Source organism: Canis lupus, chromosome 1 (genome assembly GCF_048164855.1).
Source record: "Canis lupus baileyi chromosome 1, mCanLup2.hap1, whole genome shotgun sequence".
NCBI lineage: Eukaryota > Metazoa > Chordata > Mammalia > Carnivora > Canidae > Canis > Canis lupus.
Window position 1 is genome coordinate 13,747,830 of NC_132838.1, and position 18,616 is coordinate 13,766,445.

The window sequence follows — 18,616 nt, forward strand, 5'->3', positions numbered from 1 at the left end:
AAAAAGAAATAGACATTTTTTTTAAAGATTTTATTTATTTGTGAAACACACAAGGAGAGAGGCAGAGACATAGGCAGAGGGAGAAGCAGGCTCCCTGCAGGGAGCCTGATGCAGGACTCGATCCCAGGACCCCAGGGATCACAACCTGAGCCAAAGGCAGATGCTCAACCACTGAACCACCCAGGTGCCCCTGAAATAGACTTTTTTAGAGGTGCACAGGTTCTAAAAGCTCTGACAGTACCATTTCCTACATTTCTACACATAAAGGTTTGAAAAAAATTAGATGCAAGACATCCTATTAGTATTGAACAAGAGCTAATCATCTAATTAGCAATTAATTGGTAGGAAGTGGGGTGTAGGGTACAGTGGTCATGAAACCCACTACAGGAGGTTTTGCTGTTTTATTTAAAATATGATTTAGCATGTGCACACTTTGGCAGTACATATTCTAGCACAATATATTGAGAATAAATCATTTTGCCTGTGCCCGTGCACTATAGAGCAATACTACACATCCAGGCACTATTTCACTTGACCAGCAAACATTTTGTAATATTCATGGGTCCTGGAGTCACACTGCCTGTGACCTGCCAACGTGGCCCTGCCACTGTGACCCTCAGCATGTTACTCTGCCTTAAGGACTCAATTTCTTTATCAGTTATATGATTAAATGTGAGCCCCTGAACCACGTAGGACATAGTGAGGATTAAGTTTGTGTATTAGTTTCCTGGTGCTGCTGTAACCAAGTACCACCAACTACGTGGCTTAAAACAGAGCACAGATGAGATTTGTGCTCTCATAGTTCTGAAGGCTAGAAGTCTGAAATCAAAAAGTCAGTAGGGCTATGCTCCTCTGAAGCCAGTAGAGGAGGATCCTTCCTTGCTCTTCTAGTGCCAGTGGCTCAAGACCTTCCTTGGCTTGTAGACCTATCACTCCAGTCTTTGTATTTTCAGGGCTCACCCCATGCCTCTGAATTCACATAGCCATCTTCCTTCTGTGGCTGCCTTCTTATAAGGACACTAGTCATGTAGGATTAAGGGCCTTCTTTTATTCTAGTGGAACTTTATCTGAACTAATTATAGCTGCACTGGCTTTATTGTCTTTCTTTCTTTTTGTTTGTTTATTTGTTTTTTGTTTCACCAGCTCTGTTTTTAAATAAGCTCACATTCTGAGGTACTAGGGTTTAGAATGTAAATGAATCTTTTTTGGGGGACCCAATCCAACCCATAACAGTAATAGTTTGCTAATATATTTACCACACCATGAAGGTAATTAGTATGGTAAGTAGTCAGTGATTACTAGATCCAACTTCTCTTGATATGCCTTGGACCTTATGTCGGGGAGTAAAGATGTAGAAAGAGATCATCTGCAGCCTCTGCCCTCAAGAAGTTGACACTGTAGTACATATAGTTTGGCTTAATCTGCTTATTTTGCAAAGGGAGGGGAGAAAACCATAAAACAAGTAAATTATCATCTCTCTGCATTCATTATCAAGCATTACAAAACCGAGATGCGTGGTTTTGAACTCCAAGTACAAATATTCTGAGCTCCTTTCCTTTCAGTTCTTTTGGCAGAGCTAGGGCTGGTTTTGACTCTGGCAAATTCCTTCCATAAATGAGTCTGGGTCCTTATCTCTGGTGTCCTTTTTCAATTCTAACATCCTGTGATTCTGGTATAACTTATAGTGTGCATGTATATATTTCTAAACTTTCCAAGTCATGTTTAATGTTTTGGCCTGATCTTGTTTTGCTTGCTATTCCTGTTCAAACTTCCCTAAACTGCATTTGAGCAGCTATATTCTGACTATATTTTCAATCCCAATAAAATTATGCCAGTACTAGTGTTTGTTTCCTAGTGACTTTTATGAAAAATAAATACCCTTTGAAAATAATCGCTTTTCTCTTTCACTACATAAACTAGCAGAGCAATTATAAGGCTGTTTCTGGTTTTAAAAAAATAGATATGAAACTAGAAACCTCAAGTTTGATTTTTTTCTGCACTCTTATATCATAGGATAGATGCTATCTAAAGAACTGTGATTTCTACTTAATGTGAATAAAATAATGCATTCTCTTAGAGATATATTCTTGAATTTTATCTCTCAGCTCATAGGATGCAATATTTCCATTTGAAATTCCTTAAGATGAAAACATAAATTTAGGCATCCAGCAAGATTGTTCTAAAGGCAAAATTGAAATGATATGACTGAATTATTGTAGAAAAGGGAGTTTCTATAATTCTCCAAATGGCAATTTAAAGTGTATGTTATTTAGTTTTGCATCCAGGCACTTACTTCTACCTTATTCCTCCACCCCCAGCTGCCCTTTTTATCCCTTTTTAAAGCACACTAGAAAAGAGGAATGTGCTCAGTATGTCATTCTTTTTCTAAAAGCCTATCAAATCTTCTGTATTATTCAAACTGCTCTGGAAATTCACCTTTTCCACAAAAGTGTCCTAATTGAGTTAAATTCAATGAATATTATTGACCACTTGCTATTTTCTAGGCAGCATGCTGGGACACTGAAGACACAAAGATGCCATAGTCTGTCCAGGCTGAGAAAAAACGAAAGAAGGAAAGAAGGAAAGAAAGAAGGAAAGAAGGAAAGAAAAGTAAGAAAAGAAAGAAAAGAAAGAAAGAAAGAAAGAAAGAAAGAAAGAAAGAAAGAAAGAAAGAAAGAAAGAAAGAAAAGAAATTGTAGCTGGCCTTCCCCTGCCACCATGGGCTCACCACTGTCCAAGGTCCTAAACTCTAATTAATCATGCTTTGGGGGGAGGCCTTTGAGATACCAATATATTAATAATACTCCCACTGTAATTAAGAGTCACATGCTCCTATATTTTTTTAAAAATGAATAATTAAATGAAAAAGCCACTTTTCAAGTCCCAGGTAGGCAGTTCATGCAGAAAATATGATGGGAAAAAAATAAATAAATAAAAAATAAATTAAAAAAAAAAAAAAGAAAATATGATGGGATTTTAGAAACTTGAGAGGAGGTATCTGCAGCGGACCAGGCAACTTAAAAAGTAGAGCTTTGAAGTTCAAATTCTGTCTGAGTGACACAAAAATTAGGAATTTGATGAGTCTTGGGGCAGAACCATTTAGTAAGGTGCAGTGGGGTAGCAAAGGGACAGAGCGGGGTGGCCATGGGAGCTGGAGATTGCAGTTTGGCTCAGCCTGTAAGTTCACATACAAAAGACAAGTTGGGCAAAATGATGGGTTTGAACCCCTTGTGGCAGAAAACATAGATAAATGTTTGAAAAGACAGTCTAGTGATATCAGAATATTCATCATCTCTTTATTTCAGAGTGAATACAAGTACACCCATCTATTAAATATTCATTGGATATATTATATACACATTATTTAAAGTCAGTGTAAATTCTGTACTTCCTTAAAACTTGCTGCTGAATGAAGAGGGCATGCTAAATGGAAATAAATGGACTTTGGGGACTGACAGAGCTTGTTCCAAGTCCTAATTCCACTGCTACCTAGCTGTGTGAGATTTGTTAAAATTACATAGTCTTTCAAAATTTCCTTTCATATTCTGTTAAATGGGGATAATAGTGCAACATCCAAGTTGTTGACAGTTTATTTTTTTATTTTTATTTTTTTTTTAGTTGTTGACAGTTTAAATTAAACACCATCAACTCACCAATAAATTGGATGGGACAGAGTTAGGTCTCGGTAAGTTATTTTCATTTATGTGACATGATCGAAACAGGTACGTTGATGTGTTGTTCTGGGACTGGACATTATGCAGCTGCAACCAGATGATAGAAATCATACTTTAAAAGATTTGTGAAAGAAAGAGTTGAAATCTACCACAATCTCACCTTTAGAATCTAAACACAGTCAACACTGTAATGTTTTCTTTGCCTAGATTTTTTTTTTCAAATATCTAACAAGATACTTTTTAAATGCTGCAATGCAAGTTGATGGGTTGATTTAACATCCATGCATGCACTGTGAATTCCCAAGGGGGTGTAAGGTAGTAGGGGATCTGTGTGTCTGTGTCAGCAAAATAGGCTGCAACGAGAGCCTAAGTAATGCTGAGAAGGCTGGGGGAGGAAAAAAACAACATGAAGAAAACAAGTAAAGCAAAGTCCACAGTTTGAAATCACACCAGTGTAAAACAGTGGAGGAAAAGCAAGGTGGTGTAGAAATGAGGAAAACAAGCAACGATTGGGGCGATAAAGGAAGTGACTTCATAAATAGTAATTTAGTTTGATGTTTAAAGTCTAGCTGTGTGTCATTGAGACCCAGACAGAGTCTGATCTGGGATCCTGAAGTGTACAAAAAATGTACAGTAGCAGAAAGAATAATAACCCACAGAAAAGGATCCATGACCAAAAGTAAGAGTAATAGCAACCAGAAACAATATATAGTGTTTTAAGCTATATGTAGATTGCCTGATGTAGATTCATGCATTCAGAACATCTCAACACATAGTTAAAATCCCTGCATTTCCTCACTCTATACTTCTTACACACAGCACTGATGTAGGTGGACAGATTGGGAGCAAGTGTTCTATGCAGTCCATCAGTCCGTCAGTCAGCAATATTTATTGAACAATTACTACAGTCGAGGCACCTGACATAGTGCTTACCACACAGCAGTGCATGGTTGAATTATGTCCCTGCGAAACCTATGTTTAGGTCCTAACCCTCGATACCTGTGATTAGGACCTTGTTTGGAAATAGAATCTTTGTAGCTGTAATCAAGTTGAGATGAGGTCATACTGGATTGGGGTGAGTCCTAAATCCACTGACTGGTGTGCTTATAAAGAGAGAGAGATTTGGAGACAAACACAGAGGGAAGATGCCCATAGGAAGGCAGGCAGAAGCTACAGCCAAGGATTGCCAGCCACCAGCCAAAGCAGAAGGGGCAAGGAAGGATTCTTCCCTGGAGCCTCCAGAGGGAGCATGGCCTTATAGACATGTTGATTTCAGGGTTCTAATCTCCAGAACGGTGAAAGAATGGATTTCTACTGTTTTAAGCCACTCATTTTGTGATGCTTTGTTACTGTAGCCCTAGGAAACTAACACAGTTGGTAGAGCTTATATTTTGTCAATAGGGGGAGCAGCAGATAATAATATATAATTAATATAATGTAATATAAAGTGATATAATTAATTAGGTATAAATAATAAGAGACTATGAATAATAAATATGCTGCATAACTTATTTCTGATATTGATGATTTTCTTGACTAAATAAAGAAGAGTGGTATCACAGAGGGTACTTGGACTATGAATCCAGTCTTTGATGGATTGTCCTGGGATGGCATTTCTGACCAGTCAGGCATATAAAAGCCAGAGGGGAGAGTTTCCAAAAAAGGAACAAATTCAAAGTCCCAGGGACTTTGCAAAGGAAGAGGAAAGAAAGAGTGTGAAATGGTAATATAATAATAAATATATATCTAGTCTTTGTCTCCAGTACCTGGCACAGAGATCCTAAAACCCTTAGAATTTCCTCAGTGATAGGGGTCAGAAGCACATCTGTTATTACTCATAATAAGTTGCTTTCGACCATACCAGCATTTATGTTAAAGACCTGACTCTTTGAGCATGGGTCTAGTTGCCAGAGGAACCAATCCTGTGATGAGGGTGCTGCAACTCTCAGCCCTGAGCTCCAGGGAGGGGAGAGGAGTCGAAGGTTGAGTTCAACCCCAGTGGCCAATGAATTAACCAATTATGCCTACATCACATAACCACCATAAAAACCCAGAACAAAGGGGTTCAGGGAGCTTCCAGGTAGGTGGACCCATCATGGTGCTGGGAGGGTGCTGTACCCTGAGAGGCTATGGAAACTCTGTACCCCTTCCCACATGCCCATTTGGCTGCTCCTGAGTCATATCCCTTATAATAAACTAGTAATACTAAAGTGTTTTCCTGAGTTCAGTGAGCCATTTTAGCAAATTATCCAACAGGAAGAAGGCATTGTGGGAACCCCTGATTAACAGTCTATCAGTCAGAAGTCCAGGAGACCTGGACTTACTATTATTTCTGAACTGGGGACAGCCTTGTGGTACTGAGCCTTAAAATGTGAGGTCTGCACACACTCTAAGTAGTTTGTATCAGATTTGCTTTATGTGGAAAGCCCACACATATGGTATCAGAAGTGTTGTCAGTATTAGAGGAAATAGAGCTGTCTTTTTAATGAACTTAGTGCATTTGTGAATCAGAAGGAATGTCGGTTGGCTGGAGTGTGTCAAGGGGATGTGATGGAGGTGGAGTCAGAGAGGACTTTGGGGTCAGGCCACTGATATCATGGGATAGAGTTTGGAATCTGTATTGATTGCAATGGGGCAGCACAGACATGTTTAAGAAGGGGAGATTAACACACTTGAAGATGATGAGGCTGAAATGTGGAAACGAATTGAGAGGGACAAAGATACATTGTGCTGGTGCTTGGCCTCATGCCAGCTCAGCTGCATGGCTTCGTACAACGCTCAGTGGAGATGTCCATGGGTGCTTAGGCATATGGTTCAAGCTTGAGGGGAACAGAGGAGATGGTGGTAAAATCTGAGACTCAGCATAGAGTTTGCATCCAAAAGCCATGAGACTGGATGAGATTGAAAAGACAGCATGCAGCAAGGCTAAAGAAGGGTAGAGGCTGAGTCTAGGGTTCTCCATCATGGCCAGGTGGATCAAGTAGAGGCAAAAAATATGATGGAGAGAGTGTCCAGGGAGATAAAGGCAGCACACGGAGAGTGCAGTATCATAGTATGGGAGATAAACATTTCAAATAGAAGATAGTGGTAAAGAAAATAGTGCTCATAAGCTGAGTAAGATTTCTGACCTTGAAAAGAGTGGTTTCAATGGTGCACGTTTGTGAACACCTGACTGGAGGGCTTGGAGCACAGAAAGGGAGGTGAGGAAGGTGAAGAGGGCAAGTACAATCTACTATTCTTTCCATAGAGGAAAGATTAGAAAAGCCTAAACCCAGAGGCTTTATTTTAAAAATAAATTGGGAAGGGGCTCCAGGGTGGCTCAGTCAGTTGAGTGTCCAACTCTTGGTTTCAGCTGGGATCATGATCTCGGAGTCAGGAAGATCAAGCCCTGTGTTGGCCTCTGAGCTTGGCCTGGAGCCTGCTTGGGATTCTGGCCCTTGCCCACTGCCCCACCCCCACTAATATAAATAAATATATCTTTAAAAAATAAAAATAAATTTTGGGAAAGCTTAGATAGGGCAATAATCAGTCACAATTGAGAAATCCGTGCTGGAGCTACTGATTTCATAGATGGAACCTGACACAGAAATTAACCTATTGACTATTCCCCTACCTTGACTCTCTGAGTATGAGCAATACTACAGACATCTCCCAGCCTGTCTGTCCCTGTTGATTAAGCAAAACCGCTCAGGAATAGCCTAACATTTCAGAATGTTTTAACTTTATTTTATCCTATTTGATTGTAGGATCTATGTAATTGTGGCCTTTGTTTGTTCTATTAATACCGGTTAGGAGGACAAATTCCTTTATGCAATAAGTATCCAGATCAGTGGCCTTGGGCAAATGCCATCCTTTAAAAAGGAATTGTAAATGCCAGCAGTTCATAAAGAAGATGAAGATTCTCATGAATACAAAAGTATTTGAATTAGGGGCAAATTTTGCAGTGGTGCTTCTGACACCTGCCCTACATCCTCCTATTATCAGGAACATGGTTGGCTCTTGGACTGCTCAGAGCTTATGCCAGGGGAGGATCATGAAACATTGCAGTGAGAGAGACAAGTCTCATGACTCCTATAAGCCTTGGTTAAATGTGCATATTTGGGGATCCCTGGGTGGCTCAGTCGTTTGGTGCCTGCCTTTGGCCCAGGGCGCGATCCTGGAGACCCGGGATCAAATCCCACATCGGGCTCCTGGTGCATGGAGCCTGCTTCTCCCTCTGCCTGTGTCTCTGCCTCTCTCTCTCTCTGTGACTATCATAAACAAAAAAAAATTTTTAAAAAGTGCATATTTGTGATACTGTATTGCTTGTTCCCAAGTTTCTCTTAGGTCCAAATCATTGCAAACTAAATTTTCCACCCAAACTTCAAGAACCGTAAACATTGAAGAAAGTCCCAACACTGCCACCAAAAGCATTTATTTTCTGATTGCAAAAGGTATTCTTCATTACAGAATAACAATAGCTACTCACGACTTCAAATTTTTATGGAGCTATTGAGTCCTTATTCTAAGTGCTCTATATTTAATATTTCATCTAATAATGTTAACAGCTTTGAGAGATTAGTGTTACTATGATCACAATTCTACAGGTGAGGGATGGAAGAAACAGAGAATTTAAGTAATTTGCCTGTGATTGTTAATTTTATGGATCAACCTGGTTGAGTCATGGTGCCCAGATGTGTGATTATCCCTTCTGTTTCTGTGAGGGTGTTTTGGGGTGTGGTTAATATTTAAATGAGTGACCTCTGAATAAAGCAGATTGCCCTGAATGATGTGTATGGGCCTCATCATCCAATTGGTTGAAAGCCTGAATAGAACAAAAGACTGACCTCTCCTGAGCAAGGAGGAATTCCACCTGTGAGTGGGCTTGGGACTTGAACTGCAACATTGACTCCTGGCTGGGCCTTCAGTCTGTTGGCCCACTGCAGATTTTAGACTTGCCAGCCCTCATAATCGCTTGAGCTGGCCTCATTCTCTCTCTCTCTCTCTCTCTCTCTCTCTCTCTCTATATATATATATATATATATATATATATATATACACATACTATTTCTTGGGAGAACCCTGAATAATACATTGCAAAGGTCACATAGCTAGGCCAGTAGCAATGGCATTTTAACCAGGAAAACTGATAAAACACACATGAACACACTTCCTTCTATGATCAGTGCCCCAATTTTCTTTTGAGAATTGACCCTTCTACTTTTCCTCTTGTATACAGCTTTAGAAGATCCTGTCTTCCTCTAGCTAAGAATTTGCCTGGGATAGGAATTAAGGAAAGAAATACTATTCCTGGAACAAATGAGATTGTAAAGGGGTTAAAAATGAATTCTTGTGACAGTAACAGATTGAAAAGAAGTTCACTGGTTTCTAGTCTTGAGAGCCCTTCAGCATCCCTGCTTTCTGCTCTTCCTAAAGTTTTCCTTGAATTACATAGGCTTCTCCATATTTTACCAATAAATGTCCTTTTTCACTTAAGTTTTCTTAGAATCTTTATTCTATTCTATTCTTTATTTATTCTATTCTTTTGTCATTGTTACTGGTGTTGCTGTAACCAGAGAGCCATAAATGACAGAGAAATGTGTTAAGAATATGTTAAGAACATTCTACATAATAAAAGAATCCCAACAGAACACACTTGAGGCTGCATAAATTATCATGGATACATAACATATTTAACCAGTTCTCTAGGATGGGTCATTCATGTTGTCTCCATTTTTTCCATTCTTAAACACACATTACCTCTCCCCAGATATTGCCAGTTTGAGCATACAAGTGAAGAATGGGGAGGATTACATTAATTTACATTTTCCTGCCCTTATCTTTCTATGCAGAGTCAGAGCCACCTGCTCACTGAAATCAACCTCCCTCCTCGTTCTCTGTGAATACAAGTGTTGTCTCACATGCTTTCTCAGCAATTAGCCCCTCTTGTGACACAGCACAGTGTTTTCAGCATCCACCCCAGGGCTCTAGCTCTGACTTGTGACGACTCTCCCCTCAGGAGTGATCCTCCCCAGTGAGGTACCCCCGCCATCCCCACCGCAGATAGTGGCCATGCTCAGAAGGCCCTTGTGCATTGCAAAGGTGCCAAGTGCTTGTGTTCTCAAAGCCATCAGATGGCACTCCGTTTGCCGAAGTGACGCTGGTGCCCATGGTAGAGTAGACACTACAAAACTCTTGAATGAAGTTGCCCTTCTTGTAATGCTTGGATCTAGAGTTTCCCAAAGCTGACTATGGGCAGGATTCTTTTGGGTTTTGCCTATGACTCAGTTATTCTTAAAATGAGGTAGGGGTACAGGGGGATGGTGAACAATATACACATGGAAGACAGGTCATTTCGGTATTGGGAGCGTTGGGAGGAGAGATACCTGCACTTTGAAAAGTATATTTAATATTACAGTACAATTTTATATTTGGGAATTAACACAAATCACCTATCATTTTTTTTTAAATGCACCCATGGAGGATAAAGCTGGAAAAAAATTACCTTGATTATTAGCTACAAAGAAAATATACGGATTCCAAGCTGGAGGTATAATTTTAATAGTATGGCTGATTGGAATCTCCAGTTGGAACCTGAGCTGTTTGGTTTATTAAAAACACTGTGTTTCTCCCACCCTATCTCCATCAAACTCAACCCCAGCCAAGGGAAGTGACAGCCAATAGATGTCATACCATTCCCCCAACCCAACTCCTACTTCTTCTTCAAAGTAAAAGTTTTATATATATCAATACATTTGAATAGATTCCAAAAGCAGATCAGGTCTAAATAACTAAATTTTGAGAGTTAAAGAACACAAACTTTAACATTAATGAAAGAAATCGAAGAAGACACAAATAAATGAAAAGATACTCCATGCTTATGAATTGGAAGAATTACTGTTGTTAAAATGTCAATTTAAAATATCCAAGGTAATTGACAGACTTCATGCAATTCCTGTCAAAACTCCAATGGTATATTTTTCAAAGAAATTGAAATATTAACCCTAAAATTTGAATACAACCACAAAACACCCTGAATAGCCAAAGCAACCTTGAGAAAGAAGAATAAAACTGGAGATATCACTCTCCCTTAGATAAACTATATTACAAAGCTATAGTTATTATGATATTAGCATAAAAATAGACATTTAGATCAATAGATCAGAATAGAGAGCCCAGAAATAAAATAGAATAGAGAGCCCACACACATATGGTCAATTAATTTATGACAATGAGGAAAGGACAGTCTCTTCAATAAATGCTATTGGAAAAACTGGACAGCCACATGCAAATAAATGAAACTCAACCACTATCTTATACATACACAAAAATTAACTCGAAGTGGATTAAAGTCTTGAATGTAAGATCTGAAACCACAAAACTCCCAGAAGAAAATACAGAAGGTAAGATCCTCGGCATAGGTCATAATGATGATTTATTGAATCTGATACCAAAAGCAAATCGACAAAAGCAAAAATAAATAAGTGGGGCTATATGATACAAGATAGCTTCTGCACAGCAAAGGAAACCACTAGAAAAATTAAATGACAACCAACTGAATAGGAGAAAATATTTGCAAATTATATATCTAATAAGGGGCTAGTATCCCCACCCTTTTTTGGCCATGAAAAATAATGAAATCTTGTCACTTGCAATAACATGAGTGGACCCAAAGGGCATTATGCTAAGTGAAATAAGCCAAATAAAGACAGACAAATACGCTTGATCTCTCGTATGTGCAATCAAAAAGAGAAAAAAAACTCCTGGATTCAGAGAATAGATTGGTGGTCACCCAAGGTAGTAGGTGGCATAAATTTATTTATAATAAAAAGAAAATATTGAACAAATAGGTTGCTTTTACAATCAGGAAAAGACTGTTGAAAAAAAACACTAACTTTTAAATTTTGCTTTATTGTATTCCAAAAGTACTTTCAAACAATTTAAATGACCAAAGGTTACAAAAACATTTGCAAACAATAAGCAAAAAACCCTCACTGACCTAGGAAGTTAGTCACTTTTAATAGCTCCGTATATATTTTTGCAGTTAATGTAAATGCAAACATTAGTTTATCTTTTATTTTCTTTTTTAATACAAAAGAGAACACATTGCACAGGTGTCTGCTCCTTGATTATTCAGGGATAATTTAATCTTGAAGACGTTTCCATATAAGCACACATTGTTTTGGTGGCTGTATAGTATTCCATTTAACGGCAATAATGTATTTATTTACTCATAACTTACGCTTCAATTTTTTGCTCATTTTTTGTGGTTCCAAACTGTGAACCAGTATGCAAATATATCTGTAGGATATATTGCCATTGAACCAATGAGTACTGTACCATCATGTATATTCATATATAATTTTGATACTGTTGTCCCTCTATAAATGTTGTACCAACTATACACCAATCAAAGCTCCCTCAAGCTTTTCCAAGTTGAGTTGTAAAGTTTTTCTGTTTGCTAACCTGCTAGATTTTAAAAAGATCTCATTTTAATTTTAATTTGCATCTCTTGCTATGAATGAAGTTGAGCCTTTCTTCATATTGTAAGTAGTATTTTGCATTTTCCTTTCTGTCCTCTTTCTGTTTAGACATTGATCATTTTTGTATTATAGTATAGTTGGGCTTTTTCTTTTTGACTTTTAAGAGCTCTTCATATATTAAGAATATTAATTCTTTGTGGTATGAATTGCAAATACTTTCTTTCTGGTTTGTCCATTACTTTTTGAGTGGGCTTGCAGTGCTTTTGTATTGCAAAGTCTGTTTCTTCATGTGTTTGCTTTTACTGTTACTGTCTTGGGGTGTTTTTTTTTTTTTTTTTTTGAGGATCATTGTTTCTCTGCATATTTTTAAGTTTCATGATGAACACTGGTGCGTTTTATTTTCATTTATCTTACTGGCATCTGGAGAGGCCTCTCTACCAGAGAGTGAGCACCCATCAGTTCCAAGGAATCTGCTTGCATTATGTGCTTAAAGTTTTCATTTCTGCTGTTTGCTCTGCTGTCTTTCTGAAATTCCTATAATCAAAAAGAACATTTACTGAGGCGTCTAGGGGGGCGCCAACCACTCAGTGGGAGTGGGATCCCAGGGAATAGAAGATTCCTTAGACCTACACTGCAACAAGCAGTGTTGGCAATCTCTCCTTCCCTACAGGCTCTAATCTAGTGCCTCTGATTCCAGAAGCCTTTCAGCATTCCATAGGGTAAATAGACTAGCTGCCCATCAGTGTCTCCCTCTGCAGACATTTAGGGTTGGCCTTCATCCGTCTCCCTCAGTCATTTCCTCTTTCTTTATCATCAGTTTTCTCTCCTTGCATACTGTGAATTGGGGTTACAGATGTCTCCAAGGTTCATAGAACATGGAATCTTTGTTTCAATTTCTTATTCTGTGTATTATTCCTGGGTGAGTTTCAAGAGAAGAAGGGAGAAGCCAGGAACCTTACTAATCTCTTTAGGGACACTTTTGGCTAATAGAAACGATACTTAAACCAAGATCCATTCATCAAACAAAAAGAAATCATACATTTGTTTTCTGCATGTCTTGTTAAAGAGACTCTCCCACTCCCTGAGAAAATTATATCAACTCTGGAACAATTTTCTTTTATAAGAAATCAGTTTTAATCTCAGCTATTAATATCCAGAGCTCTTAAGAAAGCTTGTGTTAAAAATGGTAGTAGCACATTTTAGGCAGAAGCTAATTTCCTGAAAGGAAAGTTGTCTCAATAATATTGCATTTTTTTTTACAACTGGCCTTGGAAAAATGGCCAGTGCTATTCCAACTAGGGATAGTATAATTGCAACACAATAGCACTGAAGTGGGAAAAAAAAGTCACATGTACATTATAGAAATTTGCCTCCTGTTGCCACTGATGGAGAAAATAAAAAAAGAAAATAGTGTCTTTTTTTTCTTAGAGTTTAGAAATCTTGATCATAATTTTCTTGGTGGACCCAAGTAGTTTGTTACTAAGAAATTATGCCTGCCTTGTAATAAGTCTCACGCAAAGTAACTTATATGAATATCTACCATGCTTCATTGGATAGGATATAAAAATTAAAACCAAGCTCCATAAACCACAAAATTAGCAGCAATAATCACTAATATGTGGCCTCGTTGTTGCTTCTTATACAAACTGCCTTCCGTTGTAAAAATTAATACTGCACATCTAAACTTGGTTTTTTTCCAGCTGTCCCTCTCAGTTCCATTAATAAAGAGAATTCCATCATTTCTGTTTGGAATTGTTTTGAAGATGACTACAGAGACATTTCTGAGGTGGACATGGACAGAATACTTGACGTCATTTCCCAAACACCACTAATCGGTAATTGGTTTTGCTTGAGGGTGCTCACGCTGAGACTTAATTATTTATTGGCACAAAGCATAAAATAAGTAGTCCATTAAGAGGTTTGATTCAGGTAGATTCAGAACCTAGCACATACATTAACCAATTCACCCTTCTCTAATAGGTTTTACAGTACTTCACAAACTGTAAGGTTTATTCACCCATTAATGTTGATGAGCTATCTGTGCGTCACTCCACTCAGCATTGATGGGGGTTGCCCAGGATAATCCCCTGCCAGGGGAAGTGAGAGGAATAGACTTTAAAAGATGCCAAACTTGAAAATTTACATCAGCATTTAAACTGCATTATTACTCCTCCACATTCATTGGGCTTTCCTTTCTTCAGTCAAGAGGTCTTGGGACTGCCGAAGATCAGTATGATCCATAAAGGTAAGAGAGGTTGGAAAATGTGTAAGAACGGAGTTCAAACCACACTTCCCAATTTAAAGAAAGTAAAGCTTAAAAACAGAGCAGCTCATTGCTATGTGCAATGTGAACATTCCTTGATCTGTACCTCTACTTTTCGGGGAAGGCTCAAACATCAGAACTAAGGACCCTTTCTGCATGAGTTTTCAGAGTGCTTGTTGCTGGCTGACTGCACCTGTGTTCTTCAAGCCCTGACTTGGTTGGTTTGGGGGCCGGAATGGAATCAGAATGGAAAACCCAGGAGCTGGGAACCATCAAAGAAACTAACAAGACTTACAAGAAAAATGAAGCATAGCATTCTGACCTAATGACCTAGATCACATTGGGGTCAGATGCTTCTCCCTGTTTGATTGGTTTTTCCCCCCAGTAGGAAGACAATAGGCCAGTACCATGAGTTAACTGGTGTCAAACGGAGAGTTTGAATTTTTAAAAATATTTTATTGATTTACTTGAAAGAAAGGAGAGTGACAGGAAGAAGCAGACTCCCCACTGAGCAGGGAGCCCAATATGGGGCTGGATCCCAGCACCCCAGGAACATGACCCCAGCCGAAGGCAGACGCTCAGCTGACTGAGCCACCCAGGTACCCCTGGAAAGTCTGAATTCTAATTTGTAATTTTTTAGTTGTTTTCTGGTGGTCCTTATAACAGTGGTAATCATCATATTTTAGGGATTGAATTTGATTGGATTTTGGAGAGGATAAGTTTTTCTGCCTAAGCTAAGTTCTTGCTCTAATAATGACAAAGCTTCCGGAGTGCAAGGCAGACAGGAAGGTAATAAGAAAAGTAGAAACTTTACTAGAAACAGTCTGATAGGAATACAGACAGGCAGCAGCAACCAGTAATTGTCCTAGTGGTCAAGACCTTATCAAAACGTGTAACAGTAAGCAAAGGAAGGTTTAAAAATAACATTTATGGTCAGAGCAGGGGCTGTCAGCTCTGTTAGAAGAAAGGGCGGCTAAATCTGGAAAGACATCTCTATCTGGAAAGGACACTGCTTGGGGGAAGATGAGAGAGAGAGGGAGCTTCAGTTGCCGTTAGAACTTTGTCAGCCCAGACTGAAAATAACACTAATTATATTAAAGGATTACAGCCCCTTGTACATGGATATAACATCATCCAGGATTTTGTACAAATGGTAGACATGCAATAATGCTCTACAAAATGGTCAAACAAACTTAAAAAGGTCACCTCAACTTCTAAACCAACCAAATATCTGGATATCTAATTAGCTAATTGATGCCATAACAATCTCTCAAACTTCAGCAACAGAATCTTACTTATTAAAGACCCGAATGCTTTAATGTGGGGCACCTGGGTGGCTCTATGTCTCTGCCTCTCTCTGTGTATCCCTCATGAATAAATAAATAAAATCTTTTAAAAAAATGCTTTAATGTATATGTAGAAGCATATGCATATGCATAAATACACATCTATCCGTGTAGGTGTCTATCTGTGCATGCATGTGTGCATCCCTATATCTCCTCTTCTTCCAGTCTCAGGAAGACAGAGATAACTAATAATTTTCCCACATAAAATAACACTTTGGACAGTTCTTAATACTTACAAAATAGAATTTTTTTTCAAAACAAATCTGATTTCTTTTTTTCCCAATTGCTGTTACAATAAAAAACAAATTTGCAAGGAAAACATTGCTGTTATGTTTTATTCTGTAAAGTATCTTCAGAGTTTTCTCTATTCATACATTCTTCCAATTTTTCCTAAGGACTGCCTGGGCCACAAGGTAGTAATTTTAAAATAATAAATATGATTATTATTTTATTAATACTAAACACAAAAATAATAATTCTTTAAAAAATAAAATGATAACATATCATGAAATTTAAAATAATCTGACCCCCTCATCTGCCTGAGAATAGATATTTGAAAATGTACAGATAAAAATAATCCCTGGTGAACAGTTTCTTTTGAAGGGATAAATTGTTAAATAATTGTTCAGTATTTGAACTCCATGTAAGGTGTAAAAAGGGACATGCTAGTCTCATATACAAATATATATTATATTAATAATATATTAACATTATACATTTACATATCACAGTATTTTCCTTTCAGTTTTCAATATTTTGCCAGCTTCAATATTCAGAACAGCCCCATTCCTCAGGTAGGAGAAGCATTACATCTCTAATCTGACCCATGTGAAAGAATAGGTTAGAGAGGTTAAATAATTTGCTAAAGATTAATAAGTGAATCTTTGGAAAGAATGAATATAATAATTACTGTCTCATGAGTTCCTGCTTTCTAAATGTGAATGTCACTCTCTCATTAAAAAAAAAAATCTCATGTTCTGAAATGCAGTATTTTTATGCAGAGTACACTTATTTCTCTTGGGAAGAAATTTATATTCATCTAGCATCTTTACCTGCATATCTTACTTGATTTATATTTGTGAGGAACTCATTATTTCCATTTTATAGTTCAGGAAACTGAGGTCCAGGGAAATTGAATATTTTCCTAAGATCCTGCAAGTAGATCAAATAGCATACCATATTTATTGATTTTTTTTTTAGATTTAAAAAAAACACTCTCTTTAGGTGTAGGAAAATGATCGTCAGAGTTAAGCTATTATTACTGAATAGTAGCTTAACATGATCCAGATTCTTCACATCCTCCTGTTTATCATCTTTAGTAATTTTTTTTATTTCTTAAACATGTTACCTCATGATTTTGCAGTGGCTGCTATAGGTCCAAGTACCATGACCACATCTGAAGAGAGGAAAAGGGAAAAGGGGTAGGAGAAAGAAGCTGGCTGGAGAGTCAAGATTAGAGCTTTCTCCTTCTTGTTAGGGAGAAAATAAATATTTTCTAGAAACCTCCCTAAAACATCCTCTTACATTTCTGTAGCAGAAAACCATTTCAAGACCTGCTCCTGATTCAGGGGGATGTCCCCAGTTCCCTACTGGCAGATGGGAAAGACAGAATGGGACCAGAACTGGTGTCTTCTGGGATCCCTGGGTGGTGCAGCAGTTTGGCGCCTGCCTTTGGCCCAGGGCGTGATCCGGGAGACCCTGGATCGAGTCCCACGTCGGGCTCCCGGTGCATGGAGCCTGCTTCTCCCTCTGCCTGTGTCTCTGCCTCTCTCTCTCTCTCTGTGTGTGTGACTATCATAAATAAATAAATAAATAATTTAAAAAAATAAAAATAAAAAATAAAAAAAAGAACTGGTGTCTTCTTTTTCTTATTCCTGCCTCATCCCTTCTATTTGACCTGAGTGATTTCCTTCCAAGACTCTTTATTGAAGATTTCATCTCTCTACAGTGTCTCAGAATTCATTTGCTAAATTTTTCCCAATTTAACAGACTCCAGAACTCCCTGTGAGTGGGACTCCACTTGACCCACCAAGGGCAATAGCTTCCCAGGTTCTCTCACAGACATGTCACCAAAGGCTTAGAGGCGCTTGTCAAAATTAAATTCCTGGAGTCTGCAATACTTGCTACTATTGGAGATTTCTAGTGGGATTATAAGGAAGCCTTTGAACTCCATAAAGAATTCAGATACAGCCATCATCCATTCTGGCTGGTCATGGACCTAAGGCACTGTGGCAAACATATCACAGGAGTGCCAAGGAACACGGCTTGTTTTCCTGAAGCCAGTGGATGTCTTGATGTTCCAAAATAGAAAATAAGCAATAATGTCTTCCCATTTGGGGACACCTTTTTTCCCCAAATTGACACTCATTCTGTAAGTTATTTCCTTCTAGTCATAGAATAGACTAGAAATGTCTCTGTACAGCACCACGGATCAGTGACCCATGTAAAAGAGAAAAAGAGAGAGTCAAGGAGGTAGAGGGGAAAAGATTAGTGAGAGCCATAGCAGACTTATAAAAGTGGACATTTATACATTTCCAGAATAATAAACAGTGGATATTTGCCAAAGCACTTAGAAGTCAATAGACCTCTTCAGTGTCATTATTCCATCAACATTTATTTAGTGCCTTCTATCTGCCAGACACTGATTCACAGCTGAATTATATATAATCTCAGCACTCAAAAAACTTAATCTGGTAAGGCAGATATATACACACATAAAAAACACACTTATTCCTCATAATGATCTTACACTCAAAATTGACAAATGGACTGAGAGAAAGCAGAGAATACGGGATCTTTCATCCTCCCTTGGCAGTAGAAGCTGCCCTCCTGAGTTTTAAAAACACCAGTACCTTCTTAAAGACAACATTG

At 38.2% G+C, this 18,616-nt stretch overlaps 1 long non-coding RNA gene across 1 annotated transcript; it reads left to right on the forward strand.

The window, feature by feature from the left end:
* The first annotated feature begins 2,616 nt into the window (after positions 1-2,616).
* LOC140612168 (uncharacterized) lies at positions 2,617-15,730 on the forward strand. The gene is made up of 4 exons (XR_012013512.1): positions 2,617-2,739; positions 3,619-3,685; positions 13,837-13,971; positions 14,117-15,730. It is a non-coding gene; the product is annotated as an uncharacterized lncRNA (long non-coding RNA).
* Positions 15,731-18,616: the final 2,886 nt, after the last annotated feature.